Source organism: Acinonyx jubatus, chromosome B2 (genome assembly GCF_027475565.1).
Source record: "Acinonyx jubatus isolate Ajub_Pintada_27869175 chromosome B2, VMU_Ajub_asm_v1.0, whole genome shotgun sequence".
NCBI classification, from domain to species: domain Eukaryota; kingdom Metazoa; phylum Chordata; class Mammalia; order Carnivora; family Felidae; genus Acinonyx; species Acinonyx jubatus.
Window position 1 is genome coordinate 93,263,576 of NC_069385.1, and position 24,242 is coordinate 93,287,817.

Genomic DNA, 24,242 nt, shown 5'->3' on the forward strand with positions numbered 1-24,242 from the left:
GGAAAGTCAGTTCTGATAATCAGTCAGTTTATCATAAGCATTTCCCTCACCTGGTGAGACAGGACATAGTATAGGTCCATGTCCTTTACCTGTAATTATGAGATCCAAAAGGCTCTGAAAAGAGGAAGTATTTTAGAAATGCAAAACCTGATCTGACCTGAACTCATTTAGCAGTAAAAACTACTGAACTGACATGTGACTTGTATAGCTTCTCATATGGTTTACTACAGAAATATTAATGTGTTTGATAAAGGGGTGCTATCTAGATCCTGCTGGAATGTGTCATAATATATGACATATGTACCCTTTTTTTCTTTCTAAAATCTGAATTCCAAAACATATAGGGCCTCAAGAATATCTTTTCTTTGATCTGAAATCTCTTAATGACTATTTCTCAATGTTGAGTCACCCTTTTGCAAAAAATCTTTTCTGCAACTTCCCAAGTACGTTCATGATTATTGCATTACTATTCCAAGTGTTAAAGGCAAAATCTTGCTTTTATCCTCTCTGTGGTGGAGGCCAAATGGCTTGCTGAAAAAAGCCCAAGCTATAGCGTTAAAGAGATTTAAAATCAGATCTTGTTTGGGCTATACACAAACAAGGTGTGGGATCTTGGTCGAGTTATCTAATACCTCTGAGCATTACCTTTGTTTACTTGCAAAATTTTGATGCGGATACCTACATCCCCTCCCACCCTCTTTTTTTTTGGTCTCAGTCTCAAAATATGAATCCTGGTGAGGTGGAGTACGGTCCTTAGCCTTTACCACAGTTAGATTCCATTGCTAGTTCTTTGCAATGAGGATGCCTAAAAATGCTAATTGTATGCATGCATAGCAGCTGTAAAATTTACTCCTGCCTTTTCTGCTGGGGCTTCAAGATACCTAGTTTAGGTATAAAAACTAGAAAAGTAAATAAAATAAACAGAATTGACATTGGAATTATTAGGGAAAACAAACTAGTCATCTAAGGTGTGCTCTGGCAGCAGAATTATGGGAAAGAGGTAAAAATCATGACAACGGATACTTTGAAAAATTATTGGGTTGCATTAATAAAAAATCTTTTATGACATTATTTTGGACATAATTTCTGATTAGGGGTGGAGGGAGGCTGCTCTGGAATCTTCAAATTTTCCATCAATATCTCTGATGCATAGTATGTAACTTCAAAGGATTCAGGACAAATTATGGTGCAGAAATCAAATATGTATTTAAATTGTTTATTTATTATATATATATTTTCCTACTAATGGTCCTTGTTTTGAGTTTTTAATGTTTATCTTTTGAAAATTGTTTCTTTTCTTACATAGTGCTTTTGTTGACAGTTGAGGTTACCATTAGGAGATCCATCACCAGTCAGAAGGTTTTGCTTTACAGCAAACCACATGTACATACTCCATTTTCAATTACTCATTAATATTCAAGGTCTTTCAGACTGGGAACATTGGATGACACTCGGTATAAGAAATCATATGGTTACCATGGAGATTTGGAGCTATTCTAGATATTTGACCTCTTTTCTTTACTGCAGGTAATTTATTTTATCACATCAAAAGTTGCTTCCCAGGATAGAGTTTACTCTTTGATAAGTGTCTTTATAATTCCTTAATGCCACTGGTCTGAAAGGTATGTTTTTATAGATATATTTTGTTCTTATGTGTTTTTAGTCCATAATATTATCTTTGAATATTACTAATAATGATAATGATAATAGGAATCATTTATTGTGCACCTACTATATAGCTCACACATGATCTCATTTAATTCTCAAAACCTTTCTTTGTGGTAGTATTATCAATTAGGATTAAGGTTGACAGAGAGAGAAGAATTATATACCACTAAACAATGGCTTAAGTAGATGGTTTATTTCTCTTTCCTGTTCCAGTATTCCAGAAACAGTCCAGGGATGATATGACGTAGTGGCAGGGATTCAATCTTTGTTTTATACTTCTGGCATACGTAGCTTTCATTCACAAGGCTACCTCAAGGACAAAGCAGGCTGTTATAGCCCTGCCATCACGTCATTTTCCAGCTGTTGGAAAAAGGAAGGGTGCAAGAGGTCACACCCTCTTTCTTTAAAGACACTTCCCAGAAGTAGCACATACCATTTCCACATATATCCCAGAACTTAGACCACACCTAGTTGTAAAAGATTTTTTTTTTCAATCATTTATGTGTCTAACTAAAAAATTAAGATTCTTTTGCTGAGGAAGAAGGGGAGAATAGATATTGAGAGACAGCAGTATCTGTTGCATTTGAACTATTATCCCCATCTCACAAATGGAGACACTGAATCATAAAGTAAACTAAGATCTCACAGCTGGTACAGCCAAGATTCAAACCCAGATCTATCAAACTTCAGAGCCCTTAAGCACTACTTTGGAGTACCTCTACCTTAAAACAGTTATTTGACTTTATTCTGTCTCTTCATCTAAATTAGTATAAAGAAAACCTTTCTGGGGCAACTGTGGCTCAGTTGGTTAAGCATTCAACTCTTGATTTTGGCTCAGGTCATGATCTCACAGTTCATGGTTTTGAGTCCCATGTGAGGCTCTGTGCTGGTAGCGTGGAGCCTGCTTGGGATTCTCTCTCTGTCTGTCTCTCTCTCTCTCTCTCTCTCTCTCTCAAAATAAATAGACTTAAAACCAAAAACCAAAAAAACCCACCTTTCTGACTAAGTTGCTAGGTCAACCTATTGAAACAATGGAATTCTTTATTTTACTAAGTGTTCTTGGCAAACGACATAGTGCTGGTATCAACTTGTGCAATGAAGACTTTACTTCTGCTGACCTTTTGGGTAAGTGGATTCACAGAATTTAGTGACAGGTTTAGAAAATTGCCGAGCTGACAGATTAAAGTCTTATTGCCAGTCTTCTACTTGTTCAAGGTTGCAAAAGGTTTAAGTGTCATTAAAATATGCTTTGCTATCTTATTGATGGTTTAGATTTTAAACAAGGCAATAAAAAACAAGGTTTCCAATAGGATCGATAAGAATAAATAGAAGGAATATTTACTGTATGGAAAAAACAGTATTATTATGATTTATTCTTCAAAGATAAAATTTTAAGTTAATGATAGCAATTCTTAGAATAAATCAAACCATGCTTTTTCTAAGTTATTTGAAAATTATCGCATTTAGGTGGTTAGCCTGTGATTCTCTAATATCTCACTTGAATAAAAATCTAAATCATATAACATATTATGAACTAAGGCTCTCTTCCTTCCTTCAATTTCATAGTTTTTTGTTTTGTTTTGTTTTGTTTTGTTTTGTTTTGTTTTGTTTTGTTTTGGTTTGGTTTTTTGGCTCCAGTTTTATTCAGCTTCTTGTCTCTGCCTAGTTTGTGAGGGTTTTTAATCTTTCTTATGTCTGCCTATCCCTCTGCTTTTCTAGCGAGAGCATCTGCATGTGAATGAATACATCAACAAGTAAATACCATGTTTTATAAATGTCACAACTTAATGTTACTTTGTTGCTTAAACTTTTCAACATTTTACAGAATCTCTACACATGTATCAATACTTCTCTCATCGCTCCTCCGCCTTTTGTCTAAGATCAATCTTCTCAAGAATACTATTAAAATAAATTATATATATTATATTATATTATATTATATTATATTATATTATATTATATTATATATATTATTCAACCGAAGTTCTTCACTTAATTAGTTACAACAATACTAGGGATACTGAGTGACTAAGGACAAGATTAATGATTCAGTGGTTTACCTAGAAGTAAAGTGACATTTCCACTGCTGTGACAGTTTGCAGAAAAGACATTTCAGTATGAAGAAACAAAATTTGGGTCCAAGATGGTAATGGAGGAATCTCTTTGCAGATTCATCTTCCTTGGGGCACAGAAAAAGAGCCATGATTTAAAGGTCTCACCAGCCCTTGAGTGTCTAAAATGGCAGGGGACATGAGGACTGCTCTTGAGAGTCAGAGGGACTGGTAAACACCATTGTTTATGCTACTTCTCCACCTTGATAGCATAGACAGAACCAGGGCCTGGGCATCCTAGCCTGCCTGCCACTTCAGTGAGTCCTGGGCCCCTAGCCCATATCACCCCAGCTGGCCCCCCAGGGCCACACACCTGCCCAAGCTCCAGCCATAACACTAAGGTGGTCCTAGCATGGTGCATACCAGAACACCCCTGGACAGTACCCCTGGAGCTCCAGTTGTCTGGCCAAGGCAACAGGTGCAAAGCACCCTGAGACATACCTAGCCCACATCTGCTTCAGCTCCACCAGGGCACCCTCTGTATGGAATACCCTGAGATCTCCCCTTGCTCTAGCCTGTACCTGCTTCAGCTTCATCTGTCTTGCCAGGGCATCTCTGTGTAGAGTGCCCTGTGGTCCTTAGCCTGTGCCTGCTATAGCTCGAGCTAGCCAGCCAAAGCCAGGAATATGCAGTCTACCCAAGGAAATGCCTACACAAAGCCATTCCTTTGAGACAGGAAAAAGTGCTTTTCCATTTAATTCATAGAAACAAACACAGAAAGTCAATCAAAATAAGAAGACTGTGCTCCAAATGAAAGAACAAAACAAAAGTCCAGAAAAAGAACTCAACAAAATGAAGATAAACAATCTACCTGAGAAAAGCTTCAAAATAATGATCATAAAGATACTCAGGGTTGAAGAATACAATAATTGAAATGGAAAATACACGAGAGGGAAATAACAGCAGATTAGAAGATGCAGAAGAATGGACCAGTGATCTGAAAGACAGGGTATTGGAAAGCAACCAAGCTAAAGAGCGAGAAGAGAAAAGAATTAAGAAAATGAGGATAGATTAAAAGATGTCTGGGACAAAATCAAGTCTATTAACATTGTCCTTATAGGGGTTCCAGAAGGAAGAGAGAGAGAAGAGAGAGAGAAAGTAGCAGAAATCATTTGAAGAAATAATAGCTAAAAACTTCCCTAACCTGGGGAAGTAAACCAAATCCAGGTCCAGGTAGTGCAGAAATACTATAAAAAGAAAAAACAAGGAAACCCCCCCAAAACCCCCAAACCCAAGGAGGTCCACACCAAGATACATATAATTAAAATGTCAAAGATTCCAGATAAAGACAGAATCTTAAGAGCAGCAAGAGAAAATCAACTGTTATGCACAAGGGAAACCCCATAAGGCTATCAGCTGATTTTTCAGCACAAACTCAACAGCCCCATTGGCTCCAGGTGTCTCTGATGCCCAGGCATAGGCAAAGGATATGAGACTAGCACAATTGGCTTGAATCAAACAAGACTGATTTTCCTGGGACCAAAGAAGGGTCTGTCCTCCCTTGAATAATGTGCTGAAGGATAAAAAAATTTGAGCTTTTGTTTGCAAGGATAAAGCAGTGTAAGGCAAACAAAATTTGCATTGCACATTTTATTTTTAGAGAAATTATACTCAAGATAGAAATTCAATATAAAATAAGTACAATATCTTTACCACCCACAAGTTTAGGTATGGTGCTTGGTACCTGATCTAAAATCCATTCATTCTTTATTCTTTCATTAACTATTCTTTGACCACTTACTACATGTCAGCCGCTGTTCTCAGTACTAAAGTTAGAGAGATGAACAAGTTAGATATTTATCTGTATTAGCAATGCTTTCAGCAGCAAGTAACAAAATAAACATTTTAAAATGGCTTAACTCATAGACACATGTAATGTTTACCTAACAGAAATTGAGGGCAGGCGGTCCACAGTCCAACCCCCCTAAAATGTTACCAAGGATACACATTCTTTCTTCTCTGTGTGGTTAGCATGCTGGCTTTGGTCTTTATTCTTGCCACCTCATTGCTCCGTGGTTGCCACAGCTCCAAACATCTCATCTGATTTCAAATCAGAAAGAAGTAGTAAAAGGAAGTTCTTCTCTTATTGCTGTTTTTACAAGCATTGAAAAAGTCTCAGAAGCCTCCTGACAGATTTCCATGAAATCTCATTGGCAGAACTGTGCCACATTGGTATGTTTAACAGCAAAAGGGTCTGGAATAGTAATTATCTTACAAAGTACTATGGGCTGTACACATTATTGCCCCAAATAAAATTGAGAATCTGCTCATAAGGAATGACCTGGATGATGGTTAGTGTATTACAATGTCTTCCACAGTCCCCTTCTTTATGGAATTAGTTCTCTGTCCACTTCGTGGAAAGGTAGAGATAAAACATGTATATTTTTTTACACTCTAGTCTTTGAAATTCTATCTGAGGGATTTATTTAGTGTTTTTTTGTATAGTATAGTGTTTGTTTTCTACATTCAGACAGAAAAGCTGTTTGCTTATATAAGCTTGACAGGAACTGGGGATTGGGACTCGTAGGGCTTCACTTGGTTTCATCCTGTGGCTCTAAGATGTTATACAGAGGGATAGAAATGTAGAGCCATCCACTTGTGTTAAGTATCAGCAGAACATTCCCTGGTTTCCACATAGTACCACCCACATCTTGTTGCCATCATCAGCTTATTTGTGTAGCTGCTTCTTCACTAGATAATGAGCTTCTTGAGGGAAGAGACGTTTATTTATTTCTATATTCCTAACCCTGAGGATGGTGTCTGGCATGTAGCAGGTGCTCAGTGAAGGTTAGAGGTTACAGATTATCTTTCAGAAAGTAATAAAATGTGGGGAGGAAAGTTAGAATATTATATATCAAGGAACTAAAACTTGAAGCGTTTTGAAAACTAATTTAAAAAATGAAGACTAGGTGAAACAGAGTGGCAATTAGCATTTGTCTTATTTATTTATTTATTTAATCTATTAATTAGTAATTTGTCTCTTTTATTTATTTATTTTTTCCTTCTCTCTGGGAGGTACAGTTGAGGTCATGCAGTGTTTGTGCAAACTGCTTGGGTCTACATGGCACAGAAGTGGGGCTAAAGTACGAATGAGGTGGAAGTCAGAAGCAGCCTGTCCAAACAGGCATGATCGAAAGCAGTTGCCGCGTAGGCTTTATCATTTTTATAGCAATAAAAGCAGTAATGATGGACTTTATTGCAGTCACAAGCTACCATTACCATGTTAGATAAGTGAATTCAAGCAGGTCTTCTAGAAGTCACAGAATGTGTTATTGTTCTTACTTTCTTTAAAAAATTCAAAAATAAAATCTCTCCAATGTTAATTTTCAGCATTTGCTGTTGCATTACAAATTTACATTTTATTGGTAATATTGCTCAATGATAATTCTCATAATACTCACGTTCTGGGAAAAGTCAGTAAAACTTTTTTTAAAGAGCAAGGCTTTGTGTCCACCCTCCATGCAACGCATACATCAGTGTGAGAGGGGAGAAACTGGGCCCTGTCCCAGGTCCAAGACTACCTAATCTTGGACCTTGGCCAAGTTAGCCTATCTGCTGTTTGGTTTCTACCTCTGAGAAACAGAGGTATGTGAGAAGATGATCTCATGATTTTTCTCTAGCTCTAAAATGTTATGATTATAACCTATTAAATGCCTACCTTGATAGGAACTGAAGAAGGAGAAGGGTTAACACAGTGCTTACCTGGCAAGTTAGATTTATCACCTCACCTCTGTAATATTATCTTACAAATTATGATGTTGTACATTGAAGCCAAGAGAGCAGCTATATGAGATAAGAAAAAAATGAAATACAATTCACGTTTGGTATATTTATTGTAATGTCTGTTTCTGCAAATATCCATGGTGCATATGCATACCTGGAATCTACAGAATTGTGTACCTGCCCTTTTCCCACTGAATTTTATATTGTGAGCATTTTCCCAACCCATTAAAAAATCCTTCAAAAAACAAGAGTTTTCTTGAGAATGTTTTGTATTGTGAAATATAACACAGATACAGAAAACTGTATAAAAGAATCAATTAGTGTAAGGTAAGCACTCTTATAGGAACCACCTCTCTCAGCCACCTCTCTCTACCTCAACATAACCCTCTCCACTGCTGCTGAAATTTTATTGCCCCAATGACTTTTATGGTAATAATTTCTTTATTTTTGTTTGTATTTTTACCACCCGGTGTACATCCCTAAATGTTATCATTTAGTGTTGCCTAAAAACATAATTTTTACCAAATATTTATTATTCTTTCATACAAAGATACATCAGCACAGTTTATTGGATTATTTACTTGCTTTTCTGAAAGCTGATGGTTTTATTTTATGTTTTGAATTGACATCTGTTAACACAATGCCAAATTTTATTTATTTTTATTTTATTATAATTTTTTTAATGTGTATGTATTTTTGAGACAGAGAGACAGACAGAGCATGAATGGGGGAGGGTCAGAGAGAGGGAGACACAGAATTTGAAGCAGGCTCCAGACTCTGAGCAGTCAGCACAGAGCCCAATACGGGGCTCAAACTCACAAACTGTGAGTTAACCGACTGAGCCAGCCAGGTGCCCCAACATAATGCCAAATTTTAAAGCCTCAAAGGAATGCATTGAAAAGTGCTCCTCTCACTTCTGTTCTCCAGCAACCTGGCTATTTCTTTGACGAGTTTACAGGAAGTTGTTTTGAGGAAAAAGGAGTTTAAGAATGATATTGATATTTTTTCAGTTTTAATGTCCTAATCTAAGTAGCTACAAAAAATATAATTCTCACTAAAGCATAAAAAATCCCTGTAATTGATTCTTTTTTTTTAAAGTTTATTTATTTATTTTGAGAGAGGGAGAGAGAGAGAGATAGAGTGCACACACACAAAAGCAGGGGAGAGGCAGAGAGAGAGAGTGAGAGAGAAAGAGAATCCCAAGCAGGCTCTGGATTGTCAGTGGTGGAGCCCAATGTGGGGCTTGAACTCACGAACCATGAGATCATGACTTAAGCTGAAATCAAGAGTCAGTTGCTCAACTGAAATCAGCCACCCAGGGGCCCCTGTAATTGATTCTTTTATATGAAATTAACAGAATTTCAGGAGTGGATATGTAGTTTCACAGTTAGGTTAGTTAAATGCATAGCATTGAATGTTGTGTGAATTGGATGTGAAATAACCACAGAAGGAAGTCTAGGATCAAATTAGATGTAAACAGTGTTGTTGTGTTTTACTTTGCTTTATTGTAGAGGCAAGAGACCCAAGCTGCTTTTTCTCTTTGGCACAATGGGAACTCAGTTTTCTTATGTTTTGCTGTAGCAGATCAATAAATAATGTCATGATGATAACATATGCTAATGTGAAAATACATAATTCAGAACGAAGGAACTAACCACTACATAACTACCTAACCTGCCTGACCAGTACACAATTTTCATATGTCAGAGATTTTTGGTTGCAAGAAACAAAAGCAGACTGCTTAATTTAAATAAAAGGAATTTGCTAGAAGGATTCAGGTACTCATTGTTTAGGAGAAAGGCTGGAGAATCAGTCTTTGAAATTGGCAGAGCCAATACAACTTAGGAGGTTCAGGAAGAGGAGATAACAACAGTGGTCTCAAATGGTATTAAATTGGTTTTGGATATTTTACTAGATGCTGGTAGAAATTGTGTGCCTGATCACGGAATGTCAGGTGACTAAACAACTAGAACTGCTGTTATGCTGTTATCAGACACAATGAGTGATAAGTTTGGTAGATGTATCAGCAGACTTATGATAGAAATGAAAAATTGGAGTCCAGCCTGAACATGCCCAGAAGGCACAAGTAAATTACATATCCATGTATTTCAAACTCTCATGGCATCTGCCACTGCTGTATCAATGGACTTCCCTCAACTCACATCTGGGGCCTCACGAGGTGTGAGAGAGAAGGAGCGATCCCCTGTGACCAAGTGAGAGAAGAAGAGATGACAGGCCCAGTTTACACATGAATTCTCACCATACATTAGTGCCAGCAGAAAAATAGATTACTCATTACAGCCCCACCCAGGGATGGAAGGACAGGCTTGAAAGGAAATTCTCCCTGTAGGCAGTGTCATGAGCAGTACAAATGGTCATTGACTAGTATGGAGAGAGAAAAGTGTACTGAGTTGTAGGTATACAGGGACTCTGGGGCCGGTGGGAATGGCTTGGCTGCTTTGTCAGGGTCTTGGAAGAAGCAAAACTGGAAGGTTGTCCTGGTAGGTCATCCTTGGACTGGCTCTCCCATCTTTCTGTCCTCATTCTTCTGTTTTCTCTTTCTGGGATTGCAGGGATACTAATAAAGGTGGTATGACATGAACTTTTGCTTCAGCTTTGAGGGTAGCTAACCTCTCTGAAAAGTTCAGTGAAGTATTTGTGGGCAATTCAGACTCCCAGACCAAATCATACATGCTCTGCCCAAACAAAGATACATATCTAGTGATGCCTCAAACTATTGTTAGGACTATTTCTTAGCACTTGAACTGAGAAAGAAAATGAAGAGAAGCTTGTCCAGATTATTTCTGATAACTTTCAAGTATACTCCTCTGAAAATCTAACTTAACCATTTATGAAATAATTGGGTTAGCAATCAGCAATAGAATCGTATCAATGAACAGACTGGATAAGAAAATTGGCTTATCAACAAAACAAGAGGCTACCTCATTCTCCTTATCCTAAGAAAAATCAATATGTAATCAAAATTTTTATTTTTTTCTTAAAACTATTCCACAGGTTGAATTTGACTATTTCTCAATACTGTCAACTCTGCCAAAAACCTAAGCAAAGAATGTAATTACCTTTTAAAGTATTTCTCCCATTCTGCTCCTTGATGAGTCTGAAACTGTTAAACAACTGGCCAGCGTTCTCCTGAGTTTAGCGTTTGGCACACACATCTCCTTTCTAAGGTTTTCTGTTCCCCCTATAAAAATAAAGGATGGCAGGATTTCCTTACTAAGAAGATAGTTAAGGGGCACATAGCTGGCTCAGTCCATAGAGCATGTGACTCTTGATCTCAGGGTCATGAGTTCAAGCCCTGTGTTGGGTGTGGAGCCTACTTAAAGAAGAAGAAGGAAGAGGAGGAGAGGAAGGAGAAGGAGTAGATATTAACAAAGTGGAGAAAGCAAGTTACCAGCAGGAACAAGGAAGCAACAGAGGGAATCAAAATGTGGGATGAACTGGACATTCTGGATTAATACAGGACAGCAAAGAAGAGAAGGAAGGCCATGTCCATGGTGACGACTGGTCAGCTGGTGATATGAAAGAGGAATGAAGCATAGCTGATCATATTGTTTTGGGTGACATCATTCATACCTTTCACACTCAACATGATGCACAACAAGCCACTTCATCAAATCAACTGATTGTGTTGCCACTCAGCAATGGGGAGAAAACTCCATTAGTGAACTGACTGTATCATGAACCCTAGAGCTTTCCATGATCAGAACTCCAGCTTGAATAAAAGCCACTTACCTCCTCCCGTACTTCAGTTACTGAGGCCATCAAGCAAATGATAAGGAGCTTCCTGATTTTTTAGAATGGCTGCAAAAAATTATTTCATTTAGCCATGAGTTGAAAATAGGAAAGGCAGTTTACAGAAAATGGTTAAGAATGGTGTGTTGGGCATCTTAAATCTGTGACTGCCAAGCATTCACTTCCCCTTCTTATTTTTTAAATGTTTGTTTATTTATTTTGAGAGAGAGAGAGAGAAAGTGCACACGCATGTGCACATGCATGAGTGGGAGGGAGGGGCAGAGAGAGAGGGAGAGAGAATCCCAAGCAGGCTCTGAGCTGTCAGCACAGACTCCAACATGGGGCTTAATCTCATCATGACCTGGGCCGAAATCAAGAGTCAGACACTGAACTGAATGAGCCATCAATGTGCCCCTCATTTCCCCTTCTTGATACCACATTCCTTTCAGAGGAATTATAATTATAATTATTATTACTATTATTATTAGTTTAGCCTGGTAGGATTGTACCCCAGGATGCCTACAGTTTCTTAACCAATATTTGAGTATATGATTGAAAATAGGCTAATGAAACACTTATTGCCTGGAACTTAAATCTTGGAGGAAGATTAAAGACAGAAAATGGTAGGAATTCATCTAATCCAGGAGTGAGAGTCTAGATTTTTGCCACCATGACACTATTCCTGTCATCCCCAGATCCTGGACTAATAGGGATACCTTGGGTCTGGTTCTTTAGCCTTACTGTCTGATAATGAGGGCTGATATCTTTCAGTGTTTTCTTTGTGTAAATCAACTGGGAGCCTATTTCTGTTGTTTGCATCTATAGGACTCTGACTCATTCAGAAAGTGTACCTTAGCAATTAGGCAGGTTAAAGAAAAGTTGAATTTATTGCTATAAGATAAGTAGTATGGGACTATAGCCAGAAGCAATACTTAATTATTTATACTTAATTATTTAAAAAATTTTTTAAAAGCTTTAGAAAATACTTATTAATAATATAACAATTTCATAGAGAAAAAAACAGAGTGGAAAGATATGCAATATTGAACAAAAACCAGGAAATACATTTCAACAATTATCTCATGGCAAAAATATGAAATAGATGACAATAGGTTTTAAAAAATATCTGACATTGATTGATTGCCATTGACAGATTAGAGCATAGGTCTTATTCTAGCTGGAGTGATTTCCTCATTACCACTCATTCCTCTTTATTTAAATCCCACACACATTTTTTTAGGTAGCTCTGTATCATTAGGTATAGAGGTATAAAATTTCAAAGCAATGGAACTTGATTTGACTCAAAGCCTCCTAGAAGTGAGAATTGAATAGTGAGTTTAGTCAGATGGGATTTAATAGGATCCAGAGTTCAGGATTTATTTCTTTTTCCCTTTGAAATGGTCAGCAGCATTGATGATTTTATGAAGGAAGAATCTCTTGATGTATCATATTAAAAAAAATGTGGAGGCCTGATTGCCTGTCACATTCCATCTGTATCATTATTGTTAAGGGTCATCAGGTATAATCCTCTTTATCAACAGACTTAATGTATTTTATTACCTTTCTTTGTTTTCCATGTGCTTTTTTTTGGCAATGGCAATGAAAGCTTATTTGTATCCTGTATCTGAATTTCATTCTCACAGAAATTATGTAAAATAGAATAGAATGAGCCATAGAATATCAAATAGCATAATCTTTTTATTACAGAAGGACTTTGAGAATTATTGCCCTAACAGGTAACCAGTTAGTGTAAAGAAAAGACTGAATGGAGTCTGATGTGACAATTCCACCTAGACTTAACTCTGCTTTTTCTCAGAAAAGCCTTCTTCAAAAGACACCTCTATCTAAGGAGAAAAGGTTCTAAAGTCTTTGTTCTCATCTTACAGTGATAAATCTCCCTTTATCTGATGTCTGTGTGATTATGAATTTGTCACATGAACTGTACTCAGCATAGAAAATTTATAGTAACATCTAGTTAGTGGTCAATTTTCCATATTGTATAGAGAGCTTCCTTAAAAGGTCTCTCAAACAGCAGGATCTTCCTTAAGAATGACTTTCTTTAAGGAGTGCCTGGGTGGCTCAATTCGTTAAGCCTCATTGGACTCTTGATTTTGGCTCACTTCCCAATGTCACAGTGATGAGATAGAGCACCCCACCACCCTAACAGTGAGATAGAACCAGGGACTCAGCATGGAACCTGATTGGGATTCTCTCTCCCTCTACCCCCCCCCCCCCAAAAAAAAAGAAAAGATCTTTAAAATATGATCACACCACTACTTTGCTATATCAGGAATGTTTTCAGCTGCAAATAATAGAAAAATCTAAAGTTACTTAAAAATAGTGCTTTTTTTTTCTCACATGAGACAAAGTCTGGCAGGCAGCAGACTTCAGGGCTGTCCAATGACTCAATAAGTTCATCAAGGATACATCTTGTTTGCATTTTTTTATTCAGCTACACATAGCATGTTTGCTTGCTGCTTCATAGTCTTAAAATAGCTGCCACAACTCCAGGCATCACTTCTACACTGAAGGCGAGAAGAGGGAAGGGGCAGTGACAGTAAGCTCTCCTTTCTAGTTTTCTGCTTTAAAAAGAAGCAAAACTCTTACAGAAGCCTTCTATCATATCCACTTGCCAGAATATAGTTTCACACCCACCCTGAAACCAATCACTGGTGAAGGGGCATAGCATTACCATGATTGGCTAAAACCAATCATGGAGGAGGAAGAAGGTTCCAGGGAATCAACAATCCCTACATAAAGGGATTTTATGTGCGCTGATTACCAAAACACAAAATTGGAAAGAAGAAAGGAAGAATGTTGTTCTGCATGGAGAGATATTCTTTCCACCCTTTGCCCATCTGGTTCCTTCTCACTCTTTAGGTCTCTATTATTTTATTTTATTTTATTTTATTTTATTTTATTTTATTATATTTTATTTTATTTTTAAGTATATTTACTTTTGAGAGAGAGAGAGACAGAGAGAGAGACAGAGAGAGGCAGAGAGAGCACAAATGAGGGAGGGGCAGAGAGAGAGGGAAACACAGAATCCGAAGAAGGCTCCAGGCTCTTAGCTGTCAGCACAGCCTGACGTGGGGTTTGAACCCACTAACCGTGAGATCATGACCTGAGCTGAAGTCAGATGCTTAACTGACTGAGCCACCTAGGCGCCCTAAACCAGAACTTATTTATCTTTGGATGTGGCAAGAAAAACAAAACAAAACAAAACAAAAACCAGAAACAATATGTGCGCAAAGGAGATTCATTTGACTTTTACACGTTAAAAAAAAAAAACAAAACAACCCTAAAAGAATATAGGATATGGGAAAGAAACTCTAAGGATGTTATATTTAATGTGAAAATTTTGATAAAGTGTGTGTTTTAGGTAGGACCTGATAATAAATTACTTAATGAATTAATGTAAACTCAGTGTAAACCAGAGAAGTCCCGAATGACCTTTTGGTATCCTGCTTCTATCCCGTTTGCTTTCTCCGTACGTCTCGGTTACCCTACAATCTTCCCAGCATTACTCAATCCAAAACCACTTTTCATTGTTGGGAAGAGTTTCCCATAAAGTCCCCCAATTAATTCCTGTTTTCTTTCATTCCCTGCCCACATTACCTCTTGTAAATGATCAGTTATCTCAGAGCTGGAACAGTGGGAGGGGGAGAAACCGCAGGAATGCATTGCTCTGCTGTCCTGCCCGGTTTCAGCCAACGTGTCCTCTGCCAGTGATGAGACTACAGGCTTGGGGATTTGGGCTTCGTTTACTTCTGCAAAAAACCTTGAGTGAAGGCCTACTGCTTGCCGGACATTTTATAGGTAAAGATTACAGAATGAGACTGACCCCGACCCTGCTTTCATAGAGTTTATATTCCAGGGGGAGCAAATAGAGAATAAACACAATGTAGAGGTAAGCCATGGGAAGGATGAATGCTGTGTTGCCCAAGACAATAAAAGATGAGATAAAGAGCGATGGGGTTTGAGTGGGGGTGGCTTTAGTTTGTGCTGCCAGGTAGGGACGGCTGCTCAGACTGGGTTTCCTGTTAACTAAAATCTGCATGACAGTGAGCCAGATCAGGCTTTGACCTGCTTGCGGGTCTATTTAGGGGAGAAACCACTGGCAAGTCCCTAAAACTCTGTCTCAGTTTTTTCTTCTCCAAACCAAGAAACATAATGACTTTTATAAAACTGTGAAGAACAATGAAATAATTTGTCAAATAACCTTGTATATGAGTTCAGTTACTGAATTTAGAATGTATGTTAATTACCTCACTAAACACAATTCCCACAAAATATAAAGGGCTATGCAAAGGTCTGTTGTTGTGGTTCTTCTTATTGTTAAGCTCCCGCCCCTTTCTTCCAGGTCAGGCTCCTTTCCTAAGATGGCTTCCAGGGAATGTTCTGAACATTACTTAAGCTGAATGTGAAAAAAATGGCGTGCCTGCTCATTTTCCCTTTTTGCTTTTCCCATTCCAACTTTCTCTCAGTGTTAGGTAATACTATGTAACTTTCTGACATTCCAGCCCTGAATTTTTGTTGTAACCTTTGAATCATTGTTCTCCTTGAGTCTTAGCATCCATGTGGATGCTCAAAGTACTCTCAGATCCTCTATTTTGGCCAAGGGCAGAACAAAACTGCATGGGTTCTTTATGCAACCACTTCCTGCCTGGGTGATGTTAAATTACTTATCCTTGTGTGTTTCATCTATAAAGTGGGAATAAGGATAGTACCTACCTCACAGGATTGTTATTGTAAAGAGTAAATGGTTTATTACCTCAAAAGCACTTCAAATAGTAAGTGTTTCATAAAGGTTGCTTATTTTATAACCTACTTCCTGACTCTATCCATTTTCTCTAATCTGCCTTATCCAGGCTTTTGCTATCTCACTTTAAGCTGTTGCTATCCCTTGCATATAGCCACTCCACACAACCATATGCAAAATTGTCTTAATTGCCTATTATTACTTCCTTCCTTCCTTCCTTCCTTCCACAAATATTTGTAAAGCACTTACTATGTGAATGTCATTGTACTAAGTGCTATGGCAGATTCCTAAAATAGAAAACATGGTCCTTCATTGGTAAGGTCAGAATCTAGCTGAGGGAGGGATTCATATACATGTAAAATGCCATGTGTCAAATAGCCATAAAATGAATATAAGGGCAGTCACATAACATTACCTACTTTGTGTTTCCTACTTTGCAAATATGCATGCAATCCTTTATTGGCTTAATAATTTACATGCATGTTCTCAGGTGTATGCAGTATTTATTTGATTTTCCCTTTGATCCTTATATTAATCCTCTCACACTGAAGTACCCTTGACAAGAGGGAGAAGATGTACACCAGAGTTGTTAGTGCATAAGCTCCAGGGGCTCTGCTCTGCTCCTTGCTAACTGTGAGATGTTGGGAAAGTAGCCCAGTTTTTCTGAACCTGATTTCCTCTCTATGAAATGGGGATAAAATGTTGATGTGGGTTGATATGAAGATTGAATGATATAATCCATGTAAATTCTTAATGCCAAGCCTGGTATTTGTAAGTGCTTGATAAACACAAGCTATACTCATAACTGTTTTTTATAGAACTTGCAATAAGTGAAAATTCGGTATAGTTCACATGGTGCCTAGTACAATGCTTTGTAAAATAGTAGACAATGAATTCATTTTGTTATTATATAGGTTATCAACCATGCAAACTCTGCCTTCACCCTCAAAAGCTTAAAATGCCCTTTTAATATTTACTAAAATAAGAAGAAAACTAGTAAATATAGGAATTATTGATATTGAAACCAGTAGCCATTGTTCTCTTCGCAAGTATCTTGTTTCAGATCATTGTTCTACTGATATTAACAAATACAATGGAATGCCAAGTATTTGTTACCAGACTCTAAGTGAAATAATAAACTAACTTATCAGACTGTATAACATTTAAAAAGATAAAGCAAGGTAAAAGTTTTTGCCTATAACACAGGTTTTCTATAGAAGCAGAGCAGAAGAGGGGTGCCAGGGTGGCTCAGTTGGTTAAGTCTCCAACTCTTGATCTCAGCTCAGGTCTTCATCTCAGGGTCATGTGTTCAAGCCCCACATTGGACTCCATGCTGGGCCTGGAACCTACTTATCAAACAATAAACTTTGTGGGGTGCCTGGGTGGCTCATTCGGTTGAGCATCCAACTCTTCATTTTGGGTCAGGTCACGAACCCAGGGTCATGGGATTGAACCCTGCTGTCAGGCTCTGTGCTAAGCATGGAGTCGGCTTGGGATTCTCTCTTTGTCTCTCTCTCTCTCCCTCTCTCTCTTCCCACCTCTCTCCCCCTCTGCCTCTCTCCATCTACCCCTCCCCATAAAAAAAAAAAAAAAGAAGTAGAGCAGAAGATTTAAAATTTCTCCAATACTATTTCTTTTTAGAAATTAGCTGATGGGCCTTTCAGTAATTGGTGGGATGCCAATCCTCAAATAACTTCAAATGTGGATCTATAATTAAAATCAGAAATTTGAACCATAGAAACATATGTTCTTGATATGTTCTACTATTTCTCTTCATTTTGATTGTTTTATTATTCTCTTCATATGATTGTTTTACTCCCCTATTGCTTTCATATATATATTCTGCTTACACTACAAATTTTACATTGAGTTTTAGTGAATACATAGAATTGATAATGATAAATTGCTATAGGCTGCTGCTTTGGGGGTAAATATAGGGATCCAAGGAAACATGGAGATGATTTCTTCACTCTCCCTACTCCAAGGGAGGCTGAAATGTAATGGCTCAACTTTTCCATCATTGGAAATTCAATCTGCCTCTGAAAAGCAATTTTGGTTTTATAAAGCCACAGTTTATAGAACTTCAGATATCATTCCCAGGGGCCATTTGAAAATGAATCATCAAAGAACTGATATTTGAATCAGAAAGAATGATCATTCATGAAGCTCAGGCACGTCAGGCCAGCAGGCTCATGATCTTGCTTTACAAGAAACAGAGGGCAGAAAGAGATGGCTGAGGGGTTCATGTCGTACAGGCAAGGTCAAGGGTGGAGTCTCCCTCTCTGGGCAGGAGTTGCCTTCCTCAAGAGAGACCTGAGATTGGATGCACAGAATGATTTAGTGTCCCAGGGCATGGCCTGAACGCTTCCACACTTGGATTAAATACCAGAAGCCAAGTTACTAGACTGAAAACCGGGAGGGTGCTATAGAGCTGCCAACCCCAAACGACCAGGGTTGAAAGCTAAAGAATATTTCTCCCATCCACTGTGAAGCGTTGTGAAAAAAAGAGGCGGGGAAAAAGGGTTTTGTAGCTGAATCAGACTGCTGATTGCATTTTATTAAAGTTGGGTAAGAAATGTATATTCTGTAAAATCATTGCTTTCTACACTTTTGCATTTCCTTTACTTCCCCTTAGTTTTATAATGGAAACACTTTTTTACTTAAGCTCATGGGGAGTCTTTGTGACCTCATTTTCCTAAGACTCACTTCTGTTGAAGCCACCAACCAAAGTGGATATTTGGAAAAAAAAAATAATGTGATGACAAAAGTTTTCTCATCAAACCTGGAGAGGTTGAAAAGGAGTTTGGGAGAAGAAAGAGAAGCCCAGAAGACATTGGAGAAATTAAGAGTGCATCATAAACGTAACCCAAAGCAGAATATTCGGTAAAACGTGAGGTTCAAAGCCAAATCAGCACGTCAGGCAAAAATGACAGTTCTTTCTTGGCTTTACGAGACAGAATCCTAAGGCCACATACCTTCAAACACCTTTAAAACCACAATCATTTCTCACAAGTAGTCGGCCTGAAGTGTGATCTTCAAGCTGTATTTAGACATAAAACTCAAGTCACTAAACCTGTGTGTTTACTGAACTTTTTATAGATGTGTATTTACTGGGCAACCATTGATATTGTCTTCTGTGAGTACACGCTGTTCTGTGCCTGGAAAAGGTGTGCTGCCTGTGTGGTTGCCTTAAATGTCAAGGCTGTTGGTGCTGCAAGAGCCCTCCTGCCTCAGCAGGGCTGTGTGCAAACCCACTAGCGTTAATAAAAAGGCAAAGTTCTTGGGGAACAAAGTTAGGATAGTAAAATGTCCTTTTAACGCACAAACCCTGTCAGAACTCTGTCTGCCTCGGTGCTGAGCTTGCTAATAGCTTCAAACATGTAACACCAGTTAATCACACAATTGTTGGGAGATGCAAAGTCACTGTATAATTACTGACGTTTTCAAAGGAATTAGCATGTAGTTACTATGAACAACATGTTCTATTTTGTGGAAACTATGCAATTAACTTGTCTTAGGCTAATAAATTAAGTGTAGCATAAGCCCATATAACAGCTGCTTGAAAGGAGGGACTGGCTGGCGATGCGTTTATTGAGATCACTTTGAACTCACTCGCCTCTGTACTCAATGCAGAGATAGGTGTGTCCTGCTTTAGGGAAGTTAGACACAGGCCCACATCCACTCAACAGCTATTTTGGGAAGTTTGAACACACTTGGTCAGGGGAGAGAAGGTGAGGTTGGAATGAAGAGGGAGGAAAATGTAGCGAAATGATGTTAAAGCGTTAGACACTAACTTGGAGTTGACATGGAACAGGACCTATACTGTGAGTAAATTCAGAAACTCATGTTAAAGGCCATTTATCAGGGACACATCTATTGCAATTGGAAAGGCGTTCTCGTACCGTGCTCAGGAGGTTTCGGATTATTCACAATGAGGTAAAAAGCAGGTTAGCTCCTCTTTTATGTCTTCTGCCCATTCAGATTGAATAATAATTGGCCTAGATTTGGTTGAAAAAGAGGAGATAGTCCTCAAATTCATTTTTCAGTGGAGGGTTTGAGAGGGTTCTGAAGGAATTTATTGGTCACTTTTGGGCCTGTTTTAGAACTCAGTGTTGATGTGTTTTCAGGAAAAGATCTAGTGTCTCCCACTTTTGGTAGGAATTGCTGGAAGCGGATGGCTGACTTTGCAGTGCTCAGCCCTGAAATGTCCAGGCCTAGAATTCTGAGCTCTCTCAGCTTCCAGCCAGGGGCACTCTGCTGGCATGTTAATGTCAGAGAGGAGGAAGGGCCCCTCTGCCATGTGACAAAGTTCCTGACTCTGGTTGGGGTATAGTTAAAGGTTAGGCTTAATAACTGGATGGAAGAATTTTCTTTCCCGATATCGCTTCTTGACTGGAAATCCTATGATTATATACCTTATCTCAACATCTGCCAGCAACCTCTCTCTAGGAAATGGTCTGTCGTGGAGGTGGGTATCCTACATTTTTATTTAGAAATTGCCCCTTCTTAACTTTCCTCCGACTGCCCACCGTCAACCTTACACAGATTACTAGTGAAAGCAGATGGGGAAAAGGTACGGCTGTCTAACTGCAAGTGAGACAGGCCATATACTCTTCAGGCAGCTGTGTGAAGACTTCACATCATGTATTTTACTTTTGGTCGAACCTTCTGCACATGTGTTGGAGTATTTTCCTATGTAACAGAGCATATGCAACAAAGGGTCATATCAAGGTTTTCCACTGAGGTGAAACCCAGTGGCTAGTGCAACAGTAAAAGGGACTGTAGGTCAGGTGGTATTTTCTTGATTATTTTTATATTTTAAAAGTAAAATATAGGCTTAGTTTTTTAATTAAAGAGAAATGTTAATTCCTGGCTAGTTAGACATACTTGTAGCAGAATCTTAAATTGTGTAAATATGGTAAATAAAGTTCTTGTCTTTTTTTTAAAGATTATTTTTTTTTTTTATTTTTAAGGAATCTCTGTACCTAACATGGGGCTCGAACTCACTACGCAAGAATCTCACGCTCCACTGGCTGAGCCAGCCAGGCGCTCCAAAGCTCTCACGCCTTCAAGCAGAATGTAACTATTGAATACGTTCTATGAAAAATGAATTTTGTAGCGCAAGATACTCATTTGGATTAAACTATTCTATGAATTGTTTTTATAATCCATTTTCATTCCTGACTTTGTTATTCAGGTGTCCACCCTCTGCTTTTTTAAAGTTTGCCTTATGCCGCTTCACTTTCACGAAAGATCTACATTGGTACCTGTTTTTGCTAACTGAAAGAAATCTAAAGAGGATTTTCACTTTTCCAAAAAAAAGGGTGCAAAGCAAAAATTGCTTTCAGCGTTTGTTTTGCGGTGAATGGTTATAGAGGCAGCGCGAACCCCAACAGCGAGAGTGGCCTTGCTAAGCTCTTTCCCTGGAACGACACCCAGCATCTTTGCATCAAGCCACCATAGCTCTGAACTCTGTCTGTGAGCATCCACACTCTATCTCGACTTACTGTGTGTATCTACTAGCAAGACGTGTCCCAAGGTTTCAGAAAAGCCTCAGAGATTATTTTTTTGTGTCTGGGAACACTTGGAAAAATTTCCGTATAAATTAATGGTAATCGCTTCTTCAGTTTATGCCATTTCAGCCTACAAAAGCGTTCATTGGGCATGCTCTGTTTTCAAATACTGGGGGAAACCTGTATTTTATTTTATTTTTTTTAACGTTTATTTATTTTTTGAGAGATACAGAGATAGAGTATGAGCGGGGGAAGGGCAGAGAGAGTGGGAGACACAGAATCTGAAGCAGGCTCCAGGCTCCCAGCTGTCAACACAGAGCCCGATGCCGGGCTCCAACTCACTAACCGTGAGATCATGACCTGAGCCGAAGTCGGACGCTTAACGACTGAGCCACCCAGGCACCCCTGTAAAACCTGTATTTTAAAAATGATTCAAAGACACGCATTTTTGTTGGGTGGTATGCCAACATTATTTTAATGACTCTTAGCAAAAAATTAAAAATAATATTACCTACTCTAGTATCTGTTACATTTATTTGCTATCTTCTTTTAGTTCAAAATTGAAAGAGAATTCATCTCCAAGAGACTTCTTAAAAGGTTTTTGTCATTAATAAAAACAAAAATGATTTCATCTGTTCAAAGTTTTGTCAAGATTTAATACTCTGAATTTCTATCAATTTATTTGCTTTCTTTATTGCACAAGAGTCTTTTTGAATAAGAAAAAGGGAAATTCATGTCTCAATTCACTTATATTCTCATATTTCTTTTGACATTATTGAGAAAAGAAAGATGCAAGGAGCTTATTGTTCAGAGAAGCTGGAAACAGATGAATTTCCTTTTATGGTGAACGCTCAAAGGATGATTGAGTAAAGAGGTGCTGGCAATGGCCTCTTGCTCATCAAGCATGGAACAGTTTTGAGTAGCCCAGGAATGGAACTGGACAGACTTCAATTCTGCTTCCTACTTCCTGTAGCATGTTGGGCAAGTACCCAGCACCCCTGACCTTCCCTTTTTTTACTTGCAGTAGTAGGATAGTACTTAACTCATCAAGTAGTTCTGAAAATTAAGCTAAATGATATACTATATCTAGAGAACTTAGTAGATCTTATCATTTTTGACAATAGGTGAATATAATCAAAAGCAAGCTTCTAGACCCTTCCTTAAGAAGAAATTATTTTCTGCTTAGGTTATTTATAATTATCAGTTTATCTTGTTAGAAAAGCAGCTGGATATTATTAATATGGATAATCCTTCCTATAGCACAGTTTGGTTAGCTGCTGGGAAAATTTAAGGATAATAAGAGTATTTAGAGTTCATAAGATTCAGTGCGTTCAAAGACGGTAGATTAAAAAAAAAAAAAGTGTCCCTCAAGCCTTTCTATTTTCTCCAACATGAAGAATTGTGCATATTCTTGGTGACCATCTTAGGCAGAAAAAGTCAACTAGCAGAAAACATCATAGAAACACATCATACCCTCTTAGGGCACATGTGTGTAAGTTTTGTAATTATAAAAATAATAAAATATTTTTACTTAGGTAATACTTGCATCCATTTATCCCTTCTTTGGGATCATGTCTTATTAACTTTTGTGTAATAATAATGATTATCAATATTAATATTCTTGCTGAGGGGCGCCTGGGTGGCTCAGTCAGTTGGGCGTCCAACTTTGGCCCAGGTCAGGATCTCATGTTCGTGGGTTCGAGCCCTGCATTGGGCTCTGTGCTGACAGCTCAGAGCCTGGAGCCTGCTTTGAATTCTGTGTCTCCCTGTCTTTCTGCCCCTTCCCTACTCACACTCTGTTTCTCTCTGTCTCTCAAAAATAAATATTGAAAAAAAAATTTAAAAAATTATTCCTGCTGAATTAAATAAATGAGTAAGTAGGTAAATGGGTACAGAGGTGAATACTATCCTCTAAGGCCACCCTTAGACATATTTCCTATTAACAGAAACAATGCAATTTGCCTCCACACCTTAGTGACTAATTAAAAATACCAGTTTTCCTCTGTCTCCACTAATGCCAGGAAGAACTATTTTTTATTTATTCATACCTGTATGATCCCTTCTATCATTGCCTGATAAGGGGGGGGGGCTGGTAATTATAAAACATCAATCACTGTGATGTACAGTACAGTGATGGTTTTCACCAGTTTTTTTGTTTTGTTTTGTTTTGTTTTTTTATATGGAGGATGAGGTTTTGAGGATGCTTAGAGGCCAAGGGGGAGGGGGACAGAATCTAATGCAGGGAAGGTAAAGGCAAGGGGGCTTTGGAGAAGTCCCAGCTCATGACAGCATCACCTCATCCCCTCGGAGGGAGCAGTTCTGTTTTGATCTCTTTTATATATTGAAGCTGTATGAAAGAACCTGCTTGAGATTAGGATACACCACTAAAAAAGTTTGAAGCCTGAGTTCATGACTGTGTGAAGTATTAAACAGAAAGATCTATCTTCTGAAGTCAACGGACGAAGACTGGCTTGAGTTGTTCTGACAATCAGGCTAAATTTGAGTCATCAAGGCAAGACATATTAAAAGGTAGTGTTGAGAGATAATTCTGGCACTTCTGGATGGCTTTCAGAGCAAAGAGCACTGACAACTTTGTTCAAGGATATTTGCAAAGTTGCTCCAGGCAGGGAGCAGGTTTGCTTATTCTTCAGGATAATGAAGCTCATTTCCCACCCTCCCTGGAGATAGTCCAGGGTGACAAGGATAATATCT

General features: G+C 38.2%; 2 long non-coding RNA genes across 3 annotated transcripts; one reads left to right on the forward strand and one right to left on the reverse strand.

Moving 5' to 3' along the window:
* Nucleotides 1-1,841: 1,841 nt before the first annotated feature.
* Nucleotides 1,842-19,070, reverse strand: LOC128315608 (uncharacterized). Of its 2 annotated transcripts, XR_008298541.1 has the most exons (4): nucleotides 19,015-19,070; nucleotides 14,874-15,036; nucleotides 10,583-10,704; nucleotides 1,842-2,028 (listed from the first exon to the last, which is right to left on the reverse strand). It is a non-coding gene; the product is annotated as an uncharacterized LOC128315608 (long non-coding RNA). The 2 variants fall into 2 exon arrangements; XR_008298540.1 differs by lacking the exon at nucleotides 19,015-19,070 and having other exon boundaries at nucleotides 14,874-15,210.
* Nucleotides 14,588-23,593, forward strand: LOC113598511 (uncharacterized). Its single transcript, XR_003419136.2, has 3 exons — nucleotides 14,588-15,074; nucleotides 20,991-21,096; nucleotides 21,215-23,593. It is a non-coding gene; the product is annotated as an uncharacterized LOC113598511 (long non-coding RNA).
* Nucleotides 23,594-24,242: the final 649 nt, after the last annotated feature.